This window comes from Carassius auratus, chromosome 14, assembly GCF_003368295.1.
Source record: "Carassius auratus strain Wakin chromosome 14, ASM336829v1, whole genome shotgun sequence".
NCBI lineage: Eukaryota > Metazoa > Chordata > Actinopteri > Cypriniformes > Cyprinidae > Carassius > Carassius auratus.
The window spans coordinates 27,683,133-27,701,938 of NC_039256.1; the positions used below are offsets into that span (position 1 = coordinate 27,683,133).

The 18,806-nt window shown below is 36.2% G+C and overlaps 2 pseudogenes; both read left to right on the forward strand.

Annotated features, from left to right (window-relative positions):
• The first annotated feature begins 1,403 nt into the window (after positions 1-1,403).
• LOC113113330 (protein FAM149B1-like) lies at positions 1,404-7,887 on the forward strand (annotated as a pseudogene).
• A 1,448-nt stretch (positions 7,888-9,335) lies between these two features.
• Positions 9,336-18,806, forward strand: part of LOC113113331 (cytochrome P450 4V2-like) — a 34,961-nt pseudogene continuing 25,490 nt past the window's right edge.

Sequence of the window (18,806 nt, forward strand, 5' to 3'; positions counted from 1 at the left end):
CCATCAAAACTGGTCTGAATTTTAGGATCAGCTTCCATTCAATTCAGGAATTTTTACATTTAAGTTCATAAGAATTAAGAATTGTCCATACTCCAAAGAAAGCTGAAAGGGAAATTAAATAACTATATTATTAACATGCATGTAACACACAACTTTATGTATTGTAATAACTATTTACACATTATTTATATGATTTATAACAAACATATTGAAGTGACCTGCAATTGATGTTAATATATATATACTGTAGGAGAGTAAAATTTGAATTTCTAAATAGCATACAACATTACAATTTATTATAATTATTATTCACCTTATAACTAACATTAGATCAATAAGAGACATCAGGGCATTGTTCTGTGTATCATTTAAACTTGATTATTTGCTTTGTGCATCGAGTGGTTTGGTCTGGAAAAAGCCTGTAAAACTTGTCAGCGAAGAACAGAAATCTCAGATATTTATTTTCAAGAAACCCTAATTGATTACTGGCACTGTGTTTTACACTTCCTTTGTATGAAATGCTTAAAGTCAGGTGTCATAAAATCTATAAATTAGTTTAAAGAAAATAAGAAGATGCACTACATTTAAAAAGTTTGCCGTCAGTAAGATTTTTAAAGAAGCCAATAGTTTTATTCAGCAAGAACTCATGAAGTTGATTAAAAGTGACAGTAAAGACATGTATAATCTTACAAACGATTTCAAATAAATGCAATTCTTTTAAACTTTCTATTCATCAAAGAATCCTGAAAAAATTTATTACAGTTTCAGCATTGATAATATTGATGAAGAAAAGGTTTTGTAAGCGTCCAATAAGCAAGCAAATGCAGCCTTCATGAGCATAAGAGAATTATTTCAAAGGTCTTAACGTCCTCAAACTTTTGAACTATAATATAATATAATATAATATAATATAATATAATATAATATAATATAATATAATATAATATAATATAATATAATATAATATAATATAATAAATAAGCTGAAAATTAGGAGTTTACTGAGGCAAATGTCGTAATTGGACCTTTACATAAAGTGTCTGATAAAAAAAATATAGTTTATATTATATTACTATAATTACTAATAAAATTATTATTAATTATTAGTTTAATATATTACCATTTTATGTATATATGTAGATTTTAGGAAGAGGTGCAAGTTCAGTTTAGACTAATGTTCTTCTACAATTTCTCATCATTATGTACAATTTATCACAGTATTATGTTTATTTTTGGCGTGACTCCTGAACTTTTTAAGGTCAGTCTTATCTTACAATAAATGTCTGGGGTCCTTTATCTCTTGATTAATGGACTCATGCTATTGATTGGCTGCTGGGCTTAGCTCTTTGTTTTTGCTTGACTGCCCTTATCTATTGTTTTGAAATATGCATGGAAGCCTGTCATACATTATATATTTGATATAACACATAAAACCAACCCTCAAGGAGGAGGCCTCTCACCTGATTAAAAAATATGCAATATGTTATGAAGACACTGCACTGAACGTCCACAGGCGATGCATTTATCAGTCTGGCCTGGCTGTGGTGAGATTTTGCTTCCTCCCTCATTTCTTTCTCTCTCTCTCTCTCCCTCTGCCTGCAGGCTGTATGTAGCAGGCCACAGTCTGGCCCCAGGCCTCTGGTGTGAGCCGTCTGTCTGCAGCTCCAGCTCTCCTCTTTATGAGCATTCACTTGCCCTCACTGAAGAAGAGGAGGTGTATCAAGCAGAGGGCAGCATTGAAGAGTTTTTTCTTCTAAGATTTATATACTCAATATACTAAATAAATATGAATTCATTCCCCTCTAATATTATGAAGGAAAAGCATAGCTTTTGCTTTTCCTTCATAATAAAAACATAATTGTAGGGAATACTGGGGCAATTTGTCACTTTTTACTCCAGATAATTTTTCTTTTTTGAAAATACACATACCTTAAATTCTTAGCTTCTAAATAAACTTAAAAAAAAAAAAAAAAAAAAAAAAAAAAAAATAGAAACTGTTCATTTAACGCACTTTTATTACAGTATGTATCAGTAATTGTTAGTTTTCACAGTGTAACCTGCTATTAAACAGCTTATTTTAATCAGCAAACCAATAATTGAGAAACAAAACAATTCATTAAAGAGAAAAAGTGTAAAAGATAACATGCAAAAATATTGAAGTATTATTATTATTATTATTGAATGATTATTCAAGCTTGCATCTGTATATTGTCATTCAATATATTTTGTAAAAAAATATATGTTTTTTTCCATAACATTAAAAACACATATGACAACATACTCATATAAAATTAAATGCATGATATTGAATATGATGATATTTTAATTTGGAGATAATAATAATAATAATGTGTGAGTAAACATATCCAAATAACTAGATCTTTGACTCAAACTCACTTGTGAAATGCAGCAGCCCTCTACTTGACTTTTGATTTCCATTAAAACAAATTTATTTGCATTTCAATAGATATTCAGTAACTGGCCATCTGAATTCTGCATACATCTGAATACTATGCTGCCTCATTACAGTACATCCTGTTTTCTGCAGTTTTATTCACCATAAATGGACTAAGGCTTTAAGGCATTCTGTCAGAAGGGAATGTTTTGTTGTAACTTGCGTAATTCTTTTGACTAGGGAAGAGGAGGAGGTGGATCAGAGGAAGTCTTCATCCGTGGCCCCCAGGGCTGGAGTCCCCACCCGTATCCCCTCATGCATGCATTTGTGACGCAGTTGCAGATGAGCTGTTTGATGACACATGGAGGGAGGTGGGGGTCTTCTGGAGAAGCTCTTACACAAGTACTGGGAGAAACAGCTCCCGGGTATGTCTGAATTACTGAACATCTAAACCAGCAGAATTAGCCAACAGTACATGTCTGATCGCTTGATCCTGGGTGGGTGAAGAACACAGCTTTTCCATACTTAAAGACCCCATCACCCCATCTTTACTCCAGTCTTCAGAAATGAGCTTGTAAACAATATATAAATATGTTTTAAAAAACAACTATTAATGATAAAAACGAAACAATGAAAGGATCCTTGAGGCATCAGCATGAGCTGTATTTGTCCCCAAGTCTGTTTGTGCTACTCTGTGGCATTTTGGAGTAATAAAATGAAATTCAGTTGTTAATCTGCCAGCACTTAAGTGCACTGTTAGAGATTTCCCTAAATCCCTAATGTTCTCTTGGCATCAGATGGAGCAATGCAGAGGAGAACATTAGAGAGCTCCAGTCAAGAGCCTTCATCCCAAATCCCTGTTAAAGGACATCATCTTCTGTTCATCTTCAGTAATGTACAGGGGATAACTTGTCAAAACATGTCTTGATTATTACTTTGTCTTCATATTATGAATGTGTCATTTCTCCTGTCAGGACTCAAGTGCCTACAAGATTAATTTAAATGGTGTTATGACAATCCGGGATTTAGAGACAGAGGATTGTAAGTCTTTTGGATTTTGGAAAGTTAATAATCCTACAAAAAATGCTGTTTCTATTTTTCTAAGCAAATTTAATAAGGAGCAGAATTAAGGAATATATTAACTGCAGATAAATCAAGATGAAAACAAATGAAGACCTACAACTTGATCTTTCTTGGCTTCTCTTAAGGTGTGACGCAGATGATGGAGCAAACATGTTGATGTGTGTGAACACCCATGCGCTCTAAAAAAAAAATACAAGAATTAATGTTTTAAAGTCCTTAAATTATAAAACAAATGAAATTCTGACTGTAAAGCAGCTCTGAAAAGATAATAATGTCATTATTCAGCTCAGTTAAGGTCAGTAAGTGTGTTAATGTTGCAAAGTTCATTAGTTCTGAAAAGGGACTTGCCTTTATTTTTATCTTCTTTTTTAATACTGTTTTGGATATTAATGCATCTAAATCCTCTTTATTTGCAGTACAGAGTCATTCACAAGCTGTGCGTGTAGTAAAGAGCTGCTTTGTTGTTGACAAATGGTAGACATTTGCAAGTGCAATGGATTGTAGGTAAATATCCACCCCAGTCAGCACTCATTTTGTCTTATAAAATATCCCTTTACTATTCCGGTGTGAGAAACCGCTGCAAATGATTCAATGCACAGGTCGACTGTCAAAATGAATCAAAAAACATTTCAGATACGCAAACCCATTTGACCAATTAGATGAAAATAGTGATTCATTCATGAATTAGATATCACTATTTCTGATTCTAAACACCGGATAGAAAACACATAAATATTATGTTATATTGCTCAAATATTATCAGAGAAAATGATTGTCAGTAAAATGATTCTCAGACAAACTTTACGTCAATCCCACTGACACACAAGGACTGATCAGTAATATTTTACTGGGGTACAGTGGTATAACAGTTCAATAACAGTGTTAATGTTGCAGATTTCATTGTTTACTAAATATATTTGATTCAGCTATAGAGCAGCTTTTTTCAGTTTAACAAATTGTGAACAAATTGTTCTTTTGATTCAGATATTTTCAATCAGTTCAACTGGTCTGAATGATTTGTTGATAAGTCATATCGATTCTTAAGTTCAACTCTGACTGACTGATCAGTGGTTAACAGCTCCATGGATGGGAGGTTGTGTATAATTAGCCAAAACATATGGGCCACTTTTATGATACTTTTTAAAATACTTTTGTAGCACTCTTTTTTAAGCTTGAAAGCTCCAGTCCCCATTCTTTGTTACTGCGTGAAGCATAATACATTTTTATGTGTTCCTCTGAGGAAGTTTTTTGGGTGAGCTATACCTCTGTGTGTACCATTTTATATCCTCACAAGTTTTACACGAAGAGGCTCTGTTGCAGCAACTCCTTTATGCATGATGCAATTCTTTCAGAATATGTGGCTGCAGATTATTCAATGCAGGGTCTACTGGGGTCCCGTTATAACAGGCCGAGGCCTCCTTTTGAAATGCAGACTTCTTTTAAAAGCCCTTGTTAAATTGGTCCCTCAAGCTGCATTGCACCTTATTAATTGTAACACTTTTAAACTTGTCATCACTTGGAAATATCACAGATGTAGCCTTGAGCTCCAGCAGGGGTGTCAGGCATGGGTAAACATGCAGACTGCTAATTAGAGTAAGTATGTGCTCTTGGGTTTGTTTTCGTGCAGATCCTCTGTGAATGAAAGCCTGCCCTCGCCACCAGTGAGTGTCGTTCAGAGCCACAGGCTTCCTCAGATACACTCTTGAGTCTCAAGAGCAAGAATACTATGCACCTGCTTGTGCAGGTAACAAGCCACACCAGTGTTACTGTGGCCTGTAGACTATTGATCTGCCTATCTGAAGAGATTCATGCTACTCCCTCGCCACCTTGATTTATTTTTTTCCTCACATACATGCAGTACATTACCATTCAAAAGTCTAGGGTCGGTAAGATGTGTTTTTTCTTCTTTTTTGAAAGAAAGTAAGATTCTTATTCTGCAAGGATGCAGTGCATTTCTATAAAAATGTAAGACTTTTATGTCTTTTTCAAATAAATATTGAAGAATCCTGAAATAATGTATCATGTAATGCATAACTGTATTAAAAATTGATAATAATGATAAGAAGAAGAAATGTTCCTGAGCTGTGAATCAGCAGTGATTTCTGAAGGATGTGACACTAAAGACTGAATAGTATGATTCAGCCTTACCATCGCAGGGGGAAAATGAATAAAAAAAATACTCAAATAGAAAATTTTATTTGTAATTTTTAAATATTATTGACCCCAGATATTTGAATGGTAGTGTATACACATGAAAAACATACATATTTCACAAACATAATCTGTTGCATTTAACATTTGTCACTGCCTTATACTAGCTACACGTGATATAGTCTATGTCAACCCTGTCCTTCACACCTCTAGTGACAGTAAACACATTAGAGTTGACCAAACATCCTATGACTTTTCAAAACCTGAAAACAAGTTGCCTTCACATTCAATACATGACGTTAATTAGACATCAAATGTTTATGTAACATCCTGTCTGCACAGATGACTTCATCTAGTTTGAGACAGTTTAAAGACAGAATATATGTCCTTTGTGCGGACTTTGATCTCTAAAGAGAGAAAGCAGTATTTTTCGAAATGGGTGAAAGGGGCATACTGTCTCTATGGTCTGGTTGACTTGACACTGAAAACAGTAAACATGGTTGCCCTTTGCCCTTTTACAGAAAATGCAGAAATTAAAGAAAAATAATACCTATGTACATTTGAATATTAAGGGAATTTAAGGGTCTGTGTAAAGATGGTTGGCTATTCAGTCTGTACTGATTTAGTTTAGTTTAACAATCAAAGCTGTAATATTTCTCTGTATTTCTTAGCTCAGAGGAAGGATCCTAAGAGGCGGCGCTACCAGTGTTATACATGCAGTTAACAACCTCCCACCTCTGAGAGAGCCCACCCTGATGCTGGAGTCTGTAGGCGTTTCTCAATGTCAAGGAAAGATCCTCAGGAGCCAGAATTTCGAGGATGCTACGTCATCGACATCCATCGAAGGATTGTTCCAATGTCGAGGACCCTCCGAATTTCAAACAAGGACTGAGTCCTTCATTCGAAAAATACCCCATATACAGGAAAGGATGCATATGTGTAGCCTTCGCGCTCTTCACGCTCTCAAATCACCCACAATCCTATGTGCGCAGCTTTGCTATCTTGTTCCAAAAATTCAACCAAATTCAATTTTGACCTGTCATTTAACAATCGTTAGCTTGGTTGCCGTCACTGGCATTTCTTTTATAAACAACTAGTTAAGTTCAGTCCAAAGTAATTTAACGTTAAAATTATACCATTATACCATTCACAGTGTTATTCATAGCTTTCTCTTCTTTTTTAACAAAGACCAAGGAACAAATGGAGGCGTTCATACGTCTTAGTGAAGATCGTGTAGTCGGTGAGAAGCAAATTATTTTTAAAAAAGCTTACCTTTTCACTGACGTATGTCGCAATGACATGCACTTGCTAGACTGGGGAGCATTTCCCAAAACCATAGTTGCTAACTAAGTTAGCAACTTTGTTGGTTGCAATACAATTTCCCATTGCCAACCAACTAAGTTGCTAACAGGTTAGCAACTATGCTTTTGGGAAACGCACCCCAGGTCCATTTACGTGTTCTTCAAATGCTTGCTAGGAGCTTCGCCTAGCCTCTGAAGGAAGTGACTTGGAAGGACCAGTCTTGCCAAGGAAGTATCCTTGACATTGAGAAACGCCATCTGTCTCTGCCCAATACTACTCCCACATTCAGAGTACATCTGCCCTGTAAGTATGATTACAGTACAGTTTTGTAGAGGAAAACAGCATACATTGCAGATGATAACACATACATTAAATAGAGGTCTTGACAACGTACATGTACAGTCAGGAGTAGTCATTGTGAAATCAGATGTTATGCATTTATAGCTATAGGTAACCAGCAGTTAAATGAAGAACAAATCCAAATACACCACCCCTAACAAAGAAGTGATATAGATACTTTCCTGCTGTGGTAACAGTGCTTGAAATAGGTGGTAAATACAGAGGAGTCTATGTTTAGATGTAACTTATGCCAAGTTTTTGTTCTGACACCCCAATGAAAAGGTCTTTCATTTTTTGCCTGTAACATGAGGACAAGTAGAGGACTTGTCAAAGGTGGGATACTTTTACTAAGTAGGTGCCTGATCTGGCCAGTGACAGGAGAAACAACACAGACATACAGTACCATCGATTTGCCTACTAAAGTTTTACTTCCTAAAAAAAAAGAAAATGTTTTTTTCTGTATATCTCTTAGGTGAGAACACACTGATGGGTGTGAGAGGCTTCGGCATGGAGTGTGTCACACCCAGCAGGAGGTGTCTACCCTGTGCTGATGGGGATCGAGGGAACATGCCCCTGATCGGCTCTAGTAGTCAATGCACTACTGCTATTTATCTTTAATTTAATCCAGAAACTAAAAGTTTATTAGTTAGGGTCACTTAGTTTAAATATATTGCCTTTTGTTTGTTCACTTAATGTACAACCTTAAAGCCTGTACCAATTAACTTTGCAGTCTGTACTCCATAGACTGCATAGAATCAACAAATGAATTATCCAGAAAAATAAGCAATGACAAAGGGGCTTTAATTAAAAGGAATATTTGAGTTCTTTGTGAGAATGATTTTATTTATTTCGCTTTTGGGACACTGGAGATAAATTAACATGTTCAATTAGGCATGGTCCTGGTAAAGAAGAGATGCACATAATGAAAATATTTCATCAAGTCTTAGTAAATCATCAATAGCATCTGCTTTCAGGTGGCTAGAATCATCGGAAACAGCTGAGGCAAGTTTCAGTGCATGTGAGGAAGAAATTTCAACCTGTCATGCCATAGCATGGGAGTTAATTTTGTGATTAAACAAAAGAGTTTAATGAGCCATATGATTATGAATACAATAGACTGATAGACACAGTTGATTGTGATTTGCTGAATGGTTTGTTACCTGATGATTCAGTTTATGGCCTTGACAGTTTTTCACACTGACCTCAACATCTGGAGTAAACAGGACTAATCACCTCCCTGTTTTTTTATCTTTTTTAAAATTATGAAAAATGTATGACAATCTTCTTTTGTTATTGTAAGTTAATGCATATTTCATGTAAAGTGTAATATTAATTTGTTTTAACTGCTAAAACAGATGTCTGCGGCCAACAGGTTGATTAAAAGACGATTCATAGCCTAATTATTTATATTTTTCAGTGGTATCAATTCTTCAAACTGTTTGCTTTAGCAAAATTGTATTAAGACTTTATCTACTTGGTGGTGTCATTAGCAATACAATTGGCAAAGATACAGTGATATATCAGTGATCATCGGAGAATATTAGACGTTTGTTCCAGGAATGTCTTTGCAAGGTTTTTTTCTCATCTGCTCACTTTCACCAATAATATTAATAATACTTTTGCACTTATATCATACTTTGATGTAGTAAGAGATGAGTAGAATACAATCCATTGGCTATTCTGTCTTTAATAAAATACTTGGCAGAGCTCTTCCATGGGAGAAAGACCGCTGAATTTGTGCCAGTAAACCACAACACATAAAAAGCCACCGGTAATATGCCAGATCATTATCTCTTGATGCATTACCACTGCTGTCTGTTAATGTTTTAGCAAGAGGCACTTTACCCACAGATAACCTGCATGCGTCTCAGTTATGTATCATAACTCCATCTGTTCGATCAGCTTACGGTGTTTTTCTTCTTTCAGTGCATTAACTGTGGCCAGCTTCACCCAAACAAAATGGGTGTCCTTTTTGGATTATACATCTTGGGTATTATATTCACAGCCGTTCATTTACTTCTGTTGGCATCTGCTACATATCATCCACTTAAAAATTATATAGGAAAATGGAACGAAATGAGACCAATTCCAGGAAAGCCAGGCGCTTATCCATCATTGGCAATGCACTGCAGTTTAAAGCCAATGCAGGCGGTAGGAGACTGTGTTCTTTTTAACTAGCATTAATTAACACTGATCAATTTACACTGCAAAATAATAACGTGTGTTTCTGTTGAAGATTTTTTCAACCAGACTATTGAGGGGCACAACTGAAAACAGACACCTTCCTCTATCAAAGGTGTGGGTGGGTCCAGTCCCCTTTCTGATCTTGTATCATGCAGGAGAATATTGAGGTGCCTGTTACTGAAATGTAATCCTTTCTATTTACTTTAATTTATCCTACATTAATGTTTTAAGAGTATTAGGAGTTCTGCTGTCTTATATCTAAAATCTAAAAAGCTGCAGTCATGTCCTTCAACGCTCAAAACATGTAAAGTCAAACTAAACTTTGGTTCACATACGGTAGAGGACCACCTGCCAAACTGGCAGATCTCATATCTCATATTCAAAAGCAGCTTGCATCAAGCATTGCAAACAAAGTCTATCAAAAGCACAGTAGTTTCTAATCAGCCACGCTGGACACAGTGTCACTGGCCATCTGTCCAAACGCAGCAGAGTCCAGAATCACAGAAATTGAATATAAAATGATCTCCATGTTCACTTTACACTATTAAAGCTATGTTGAGGTCACAGACTTGACGCTTCCCAACTTTTCTTCCCACAGCACAGGGGAGAAGTGGCGTAACCGGCGTACAATGCTGACTTCCACTTCTCCACCTTTCCGACTTCCTGGAGGTGATGAATGAACAAACCGATATTTTGATACAAAAGTTGCAGAAGCACATGGACGGAGAGCCATTCAACTGCTTCAGCTACATAACATTATGTGCTTTGGATATCATATGCGGTACATTATTCAATCTTTCCATTCAGAGTGGTGAAAGCACAATTTGAGGTTTTGCTGTTTGCATACTGTTTATGCATGCTGATGTAAAAGGCCTTATGCTTATTATTTAGTTAATAACTATTAATAACACATGTGATATGTTTATCTACAACAGAAACTGCAATGGGAAAAGAAGATCTATGCTCAAAGGAATTCTGACTCTGAGTATGTCCAAAGTGTCTATAAGTAAGTCGTGTAATTCAGTGTTAGAATATAGGGAATACATGTTGTTCTCTCTAAGAACCTACAGTGTTTCTATTCCTCTTGCAGGATGAGTGACATCATCACCAAGAGACAGAGGGCACCGTGGCTGTGGCCAGACTGGATCTACAACAAGTTAGAGGAAGGCAAAGAACATTCCAGAAGACTGAAGATTCTCCATTCCTTCACCGCAAGTATGAGCGATCCTCTTCAGTATTGATAGGGTGAATTCAGGTCAATTGGGAAACTTTGTGTTATTGAGATGACATATCCCAATTATCCTGAATTAACCCTTCACTATTGTATAACTAATTAATATTTTTAATGAGTTTTTATTTTGATATTTTTTATTTGTTTAACTTGCATTGTGTGCTTTATTCGTTTTAAATATTTATATTTAAATAACTGTTTTGCTTTTTAGCTATAAGCTATATAGCTTTAGTTTTTATTTCAGTTTACTTTTACTTATTTACTTAGATTTATTTTAGTTGCCAGGTTTATTTCAGCTTTATGTCAATAAAAAAAAAAGGAAACTATTATTTAACACTAACACAATGCAGTGTTAAGATAAGGTTGCTTCAGGAAAATTAAGTGATTTATATAGCCCAAAAAAGACAGATGAGTGTCAGATTATTATTACAGAATTGTCGGTGTTTTCTTGAAGGTCATCAAGGAAAGAGCAAAGTTCACAAACTCTGAACCTGACAGTGATTCCGACCAGGGGCCTAGGAAAAGACAGGCCTTCCTAGATTTGCTGTTAAAAACTACTCATGAGGATCGACAGAATTTGAGTCATGAGGACATTCAGGAGGAAGTCGACACCTTCATGTTTGAGGTACAAATAAAACTATAAAAGGAAAGTCTCTGAAGACAGAACATTGTTCGAAAAAACATAATCTTTGACAGGGTCATGATACAACAGCAGCTTCGATGAACTGGGCTTTACATCTGATTGGCTCCCATCCTGAGGTCCAGAAGGCAGTGCAAGCAGAACTACAGGAAGTGTTTGGTAAAAAGCTCTTTCTCACATGTGTTATTGTACGTAATGCCTTCAATGTGTTCTTCATAAAACAAGTTGCTCTGTTTAGATCCTTTGAGTGGTTGAGAAAACATCTAGATGCTTTTAAAAGTTTTCTAACAACTTCATTTACTGTAGAGTTCAGCTGCGTCTCCTGTGTTCTGATTGGCAGGTTCGTCAGACCGCCACATGGGGGTGGAGGACCTGAAAAAGCTGCGCTACCTGGAGTGTGTCGTCAAGGAGAGTCTGCGGATCTTCCCTTCTGTGCCTCTGTTTGCAAGCAGCATCTGCGAGACCTGTCACATCAGTAGGTGGCAGCAGTTTGTCACCTTGCCAAACACTGCCAGATCAAAGATCTGCACTTTTTTTATGCCACTCTCGTTATTTGCACCTCATAACAGCAGATGTCAATGCTTCTATTTCCATCTCCCATTGTCAAATATGAAGCAACCGGAGTGTTGAGCTAAGATTCTTTAATGCAAAGCAAAGCAGCTGGATGGAAAATAGCTACTTTTTAGAATGGAAAGTGTTGCAAAACACAATAAATGTATCCGTTTATTAATTATTTATTAAAGCTTTATTCTGTCTCTTGGTGTGTGCTAAGCCAAAGTTAGTGGTGCAGTCCTGATCAATTGTTAAAAAATGTGACATGTATAACATAATTGAAGGTCTGCTCTTGTTTTGTTGCTTGGTTGCAGATGGGTTCAAGGTCCCAAAAGGAGTGAATGCTGTTATCATACCATATGCTCTTCATCGGGACCCGCGCTAGTTTCCAGAACCTGAGGAATTTAGACCGGAAAGGTTTCTGCCAGAGAACAGCAATGGGAGGCATCCATATGCATACATCCCTTTCTCTGCAGGGCCAAGAAACTGCATCGGTAAGAAAAAGAACAGAATGATAACATATATATATATTATATTCCCAACCCTAGTCGAATAACATCATCTGAACTTGTCAGGGGTGTTCAAATCTGTTTCTGGAGGTCCACCATCATGCAGAGTTTAGCTAAAATGTGTAGGATGTTGGTGCTTCAGGAGCAGGATTGGACACACAGAATGTGTTTTTCTATTCTACTGTTCTACATTGTTTTCTATCTAAACACACTAGATGGATGTGTTTGAACGTTGAGCTCACATTAAAAAAATTCCATGTCCAAGTTAAGAAGAAGTTAAACTTTTAAAAACGAGAGAACGTTTAATGTGTAGTTTCTCTTCCTATTATACTTTACCCAAGAGTCAATTTGCTTATTTAGCATGGGTAGTTAAAAGATAGATGCAGTGTAGTTATCCTCCATTTGAAAAAAAAAAAAAAACAGATTGTTTTAAAGCGAGGTTCAGGTCGCTGGCCTCACAATAGAAGTAGCTTCTAATGACACTGAACGAGAGCCACATACCTTTGGAGATTTATTATTTCAGCACTGGACTCATCTCTAACTGCCCTCCAGGAACGAAAGCTCCAAATAAGAGCATTTGTGGAAATATACTTCATGAACTTCCCCCATCTCTTAGTCTTGTTGCCTTTCAGAGACTTTATTCTGTCTTTCCCATTTTCTCTTTGTCTGTGCATCTGTGGCTCCAGGCCAGTGCTTCGGCATGATGGAGGAGAAGGTAGTTCTTGCTACGATCTTTGACGTAGAGGCGTGTCAGAGCCGTGAGGAACTGCAGACTGTGGGGGAACTCATTCTGCGTCCCGAGAAGGGCATTTGGATCAAACTACAAAATAACTCTCACCACCATTACAACTTAACGTAGCTTTAGATCTCAAATCATTGACGTGCTAGAGAGTTGTTGTGCTGTTTTTTGCATTTCTGTGCTGATTTAATTGGAATTTTTCGTAGAAAATTTTAAAAAGGACAGCTGAGAGTACCAGATTTGTATCAGCAGCAAAAGACGTCATTAAATTAGTCAAAATATTATTAAACAAACACCCAAGGCGAGGCAGAAGTTTGTGAATGACAGGTGTTCATAACTTTCTGCAGAGTTCTGATTCCATGTGGAGCTAGTTATTAGTTAGAAATAGTGTACAGCCAGCCGCTCAATAGCACAAAATAAGCCAAGATAGGGTCATCAGTTTATTGACTACCATACCTAGCTACTTGCCTTATTAATGTACATACTGTAATATTTTGTTTTTAGTTTAAATTATTTCATCATGAGAGAAGACAGCGTAGTATAGTAAACTTGCACAGCAAGTGCAACTACTATAAATCATGCAGTCTAGTGGTCATTAAATAAATATATTTAACCACAGAATGACTTATATACCTGTCAATATATTAGAAATAAGGCTGTAAATCAGCTGAATTGAGGCAAAACTACTTTTGCACTTATCTACCTATGTATTGAAAACAAATGTGTAGATACTTCTTAAATCTAACACTATGATTGTTTTTATGTTTTGCTGAATGCAAGACCAATAAACATAAATATATATATATATATATATATATATATATATATATATATATATATATATATAATATATATAATATTGCACACATTTAACTTGGCTGCATACTTCTTTTATTTAGTCTGATTTGAATGTACAAAATTGATCATTTGATTTCAGACATAATCTGCCATTTAAAAGTTTTGAGTTAGTAAGATTTTTAAAACAATAAAATTATACTTTTATTCAGCAAAAAAAAAAGAAAAAAAAAGAGAGAGTTACTAAAGATTTATCATACAGATAACACAAGAAAGCACAACTGTTCATAATATTGATAATATTAGAATAATTTCTGAAGGATCATGTGACACTGACGACTGGAGTAATGATGCTGAAAATTCAGCTTTGCACCATAGGAATAAATTACTTATGTGAAATATGTGAAAATAAGAAAAGTGTTATTTTGATCAAATAAATGCAATTTTTGTGAGCATAAGGGACTTCTTTGCAAAGCATTATGACTACAAACTTTTGAAGAACACTGTATTTTAGATGATTAGAAAAGATTAAACAAGTACTTTTAGTTGCAACCAGAGTTGCAATATTTGGTAGTCTTAAATTCACAGATTCATTGCAAAAATGGCAAAGCAAATAAAAAAGCAAATAAAGCAACTGGTATTAAAGCTCTCAAGACACCATTATTAGTCAGCTCGAATCACTGGATGAAAACAAATCTTTGGCAAAAGACTAAACCATGTCTGCACATCCAGACATACCGGATACCATCAGCACCTTATTCAAATACACGGGTTGAATATAAGTAACATTTTTAATCAAACTGACATTCATGTCAGTGGAATGTCTGGAGGCTTTCATTTAGCAGAAATGTTTTCTTTAATTAAAAGGGAAAGTCTCTGTGTGTACTTTGTCCTTGTCAACAGAACACTTTAAAAAGAAGCTCAAAGTGTTTTTCATTAAAAAGATCAATTTAGTGCAGAAATGGTAACATGAAATACAACATACCATACCTTTAATATTAATTGGGGCAGTGATTATAATTTGTTTGTTTATCTGGAGCATGAGCAACAACCAAATCATTCAAATTGCCCTCAGGGAGATTTTGCTACAGTAATTATATTAATCGTAAGTCGTCAGTCTGTGATGTCCAGTACTAAATACAGTATATATCCATAAGCATTTCTTCACAGCTTTTCTTTGGATGCGGTTCAGATTCTAAAACCAATCACTTGAATTCTGCTCTTGTTCTGAGCAGAGGCCACTAATGCACTTTGAGCCTGTTCTCTCGGCTCATTTGGAGTCATTTGGGGTTGATGGGTAATAAGGAGCAGGGCTCCTCCACAGAGAGGCAGTGTTGCTCTGAGCAGTGCTCAGTCAGACGGATGGGAAAATCAGTTCCCCAATCCCCAAATCAAAAAATTCCCATTTAATGCAGACTACAACACAAACCTCAGTTAAAAACTGATGTTAAATGCATGTTTCCCCTGTCACTGAGATGAGCAGAAATAATTATGTAAATTTACTAGCTGCTCAAAGTGATTGCAATTGTACGGTTTTATACTATATCGGTTTTTAAATAAACATTGTGTCTACTACTAAAGACATTGATGGCAGATAACAAATAATGAATAACAAATGGGTAAATTGTATTGTAATGTGTCAATCCTTTTAATGAACTATTGGCAAAAAATGCAACAGATTGGAGCTTAAAGGGTTATTCTGTAGGTGAAAATGTGCATGCACACTTTAGCGATGAGAGATTTAAAAGAAGTTTACATTCCATCTGCGTTATTGGATCTGTGTCACACCTCCCTCAGAAAGCAGGAAATCATTTACAGGTTGACAGCGGTTTAGAATCCAAAGCTCTTCGTTTTGAACCCACCACCACTCTGACCATACAGTACCTGAATAAAAAAGCATTTTTAAAAACATACATAGAGATCGAGAGAGGAGCTAGTTTTTTCTTCATTTCCAATTATATAATCAGAAATGATTATATAATGAGAGATAGTTTAACTAAAATGAAATTTGAAACCATCCTACATTTGATCTTATGACCATTTCTCGAATGTGCGTACATGTGAGTCAGAGAACGATCTTATGCACAGAAAAAATGAAGAGTTTGGTTCCAAAATGCGATAAACACCTTTTTTTTAATTGAGTTTTTGCCCAAATCAGTATTGTATCTGGAGAGTATTAAAAAGTACATTTATAATTTTATGCAAAATGCATTATTCGCCAATTTATTTGGTCATGCTTTCTCCCTTTTTTTCCAAACAGTGACAAATGACAGTCTCCCTTTTTGCAGATTGCGATATATCCACTCAACCAATCTCAGCGCACCATTCCACACACTCCAGACTTTAATTGCGGTGCTGTGAATATACTCGGCATCCTAGTTTCCTCATCTACTTTGTACTTTGTGATCAACAAACAGGGGCGCATCTCGTCAGTAAAGCCGGTTCTGTGATTAATAGTACCAGTAAATCTCCATCACATGCTTTCAGATGGAATTCTTTTAGATGCATTTAATACACAGAGCCATAGATCAGTGACAAGCTACGCTATATCACATTCATTAGATGAATCGCATTCGATTATAAATGCGATATTGTGTAGCTTGTCAGTGTTAGTGTTTTTATTAATGCCATTTCTGTTTTTGTTAATACAGCACATAGCACTAGTCAACTAAATGAATGTAAGTTGAATGTAAGGGAAATGCCATTTTAGAATTTCTGTGGTCTAATGTGATGTTGTTTATGATGAAATTGCATTTAGATGACCCATTGAATTCATTTTGGTAGCAATGACGAATGTATTTTTAGTCCAGTACCTGTAAGATTAGTATTAATCAAGTTCAGAGGCTGTCATATGTGGATCAGCTTGCTATGTTGTAAATAACTTTCATATTGATTCAATGGATTTCTTGCATTTTGAAAGAAAAAAAAAACGTATCATGAATTTATTGCATTTTAGGAAAAAGAAAATACAATTTTATAATAAATCTTTGAAAATCAAAACCTGGATTTTCTGGAATTGTTATTGTTATTATAAACTAAAGATGTTACAGTATGTGTAAGTTTGAAACATTTTTTTTTTTTTCATCTATCCACTTTCTTGGTAAAGAAAACTCATTTTTTTCTCAAATTCATAAAAATTGATTGTGGCTCGGGCATCTGTTCCGGATGCCTCCTGAATATCTTCCTGGGGAGGTGTTCCGGGCACGTCCCACCAGGAGGAGGCCCCGTGGAAGATAGAGGACATGCTGGAGGGACTATCTCTCTCGGCTGGCCTGGGAACGCCTCGGTATCCCCCTGGAAGAGCTGTAGGAATTGTCTAGGGAGAGGGAAGTCTGGGCGTCACTGCTGCCCCCGCGACCCGGCCCCAGATAAGCTTAAGAAGATGGATCGATGAATGGATTTATTGCGTATTGGAACCAAACTCTTCAGATGTATGTATGCCTTTCTTTCAGTTTTGAAATTGATAAATTCAAAATGTTGTTCAACTGAGCAGTTTCAGATTGCAGCCTTGTAAACTCCATCTAACTTCCAACTCTTTTAACTGCTTAGATTTCCCAATACTTGTAGAACTTCAACTCTCTGCCGGAAGTCGTGGCCTAGTGGTTAGAGAGTTTGACTCCTAACCCAAAGGTTGTGGGTTTGAGTCTCAGGCCGGCAATACCATGACTGAAGTATCCTTGAGCAAGGCACCGAACCCCCAACTGCTCCCCGGGCACTGCAGCATAAATGGCTGCCCACTGCTCCAGGTGTGTGTTCATGGTGTGTGTGTGTGTTCACTGCTATGTGTGTGTGTACTTTGGATGGGTTGAATGCAAAGCATGATTTCTGAGTATGGGTCATCATACATACATGTCATGACACTATATCACTTAAAAAAGTGTGCATATCTGCTTTGACCCTGACATGGCATTAAGCAGTTTTCCACAAAGACCACTTTTATAAATATTGAACCTTGGTTTTAATGTACACCCATTCTAAGATCAAATCTGTGTGCATGTTTTATAAATGAGGTCCTTGGTTTGTCCCTCTATTGCATAAGTGACAGCAGCAGTCGCGCTGCATGAACTTAAACCTGATGATCATATTCTCCAGCATGATTTCAGATCATCCAAAGACCATCTTGCGCTTTTATGGATCAAGAACATCTGACTGTCTGTACAAAGAATCACATTATCATAGTCACAAATGGAATTATGCAATTAGAGATCTAGAAATAGAGCTGAATCTTAAATATCCCATTTTACGTCATAACATTTCTTTGTTTCGAATCTCCCAGAGTCCTAAATCTGTTTTCCATTTCAAGGTTTAATGAAAAAAATCACAGCTTTTCAGCAAGGTCTCAGACTTTTGGAGCCCATTCTACTTCTAAACATATGGTAGTGTCCACCTGTACTAACTGTGCAGCAGAAAGGTGACCATGTGCCTGTGTTTGCTTCAGCTGGAAGGCAGAGTCATTATAGCACAGGGAGATTACAGCAGATAACACAGTCTTAAGTGTTCCATTCTTCAAAGGAAGCGTCTCATCAAACGTCTCTACCTACATCTGCCTAGCAGAGATCAATGCTATCCAAAACATAAAGGAGAGTGTTAAATCCCTTCTTCTGGAAACACCTTCAGTTGCGCTGAATGATGAAGAAAGTCTTTAAAGTCACAGGAGTAAAAGACCGGGGAAGAGATGGCGTAAGTATTTTCAATAATGGACAATTTATATGTTTTATAGTGAAAGCTCCATTTTAAACGTGATGCACACTATATAAACACATACCTCTGATTGCTTCTTTGAACTTTTTTTCTGACCCTAGGCCTGGATAAGGCAAACGGGAATAAAAGCGGACATAATTGCTTTCAGAATCCATTTGCAGAGGGCAAAGGGTTACTTATTTTCAA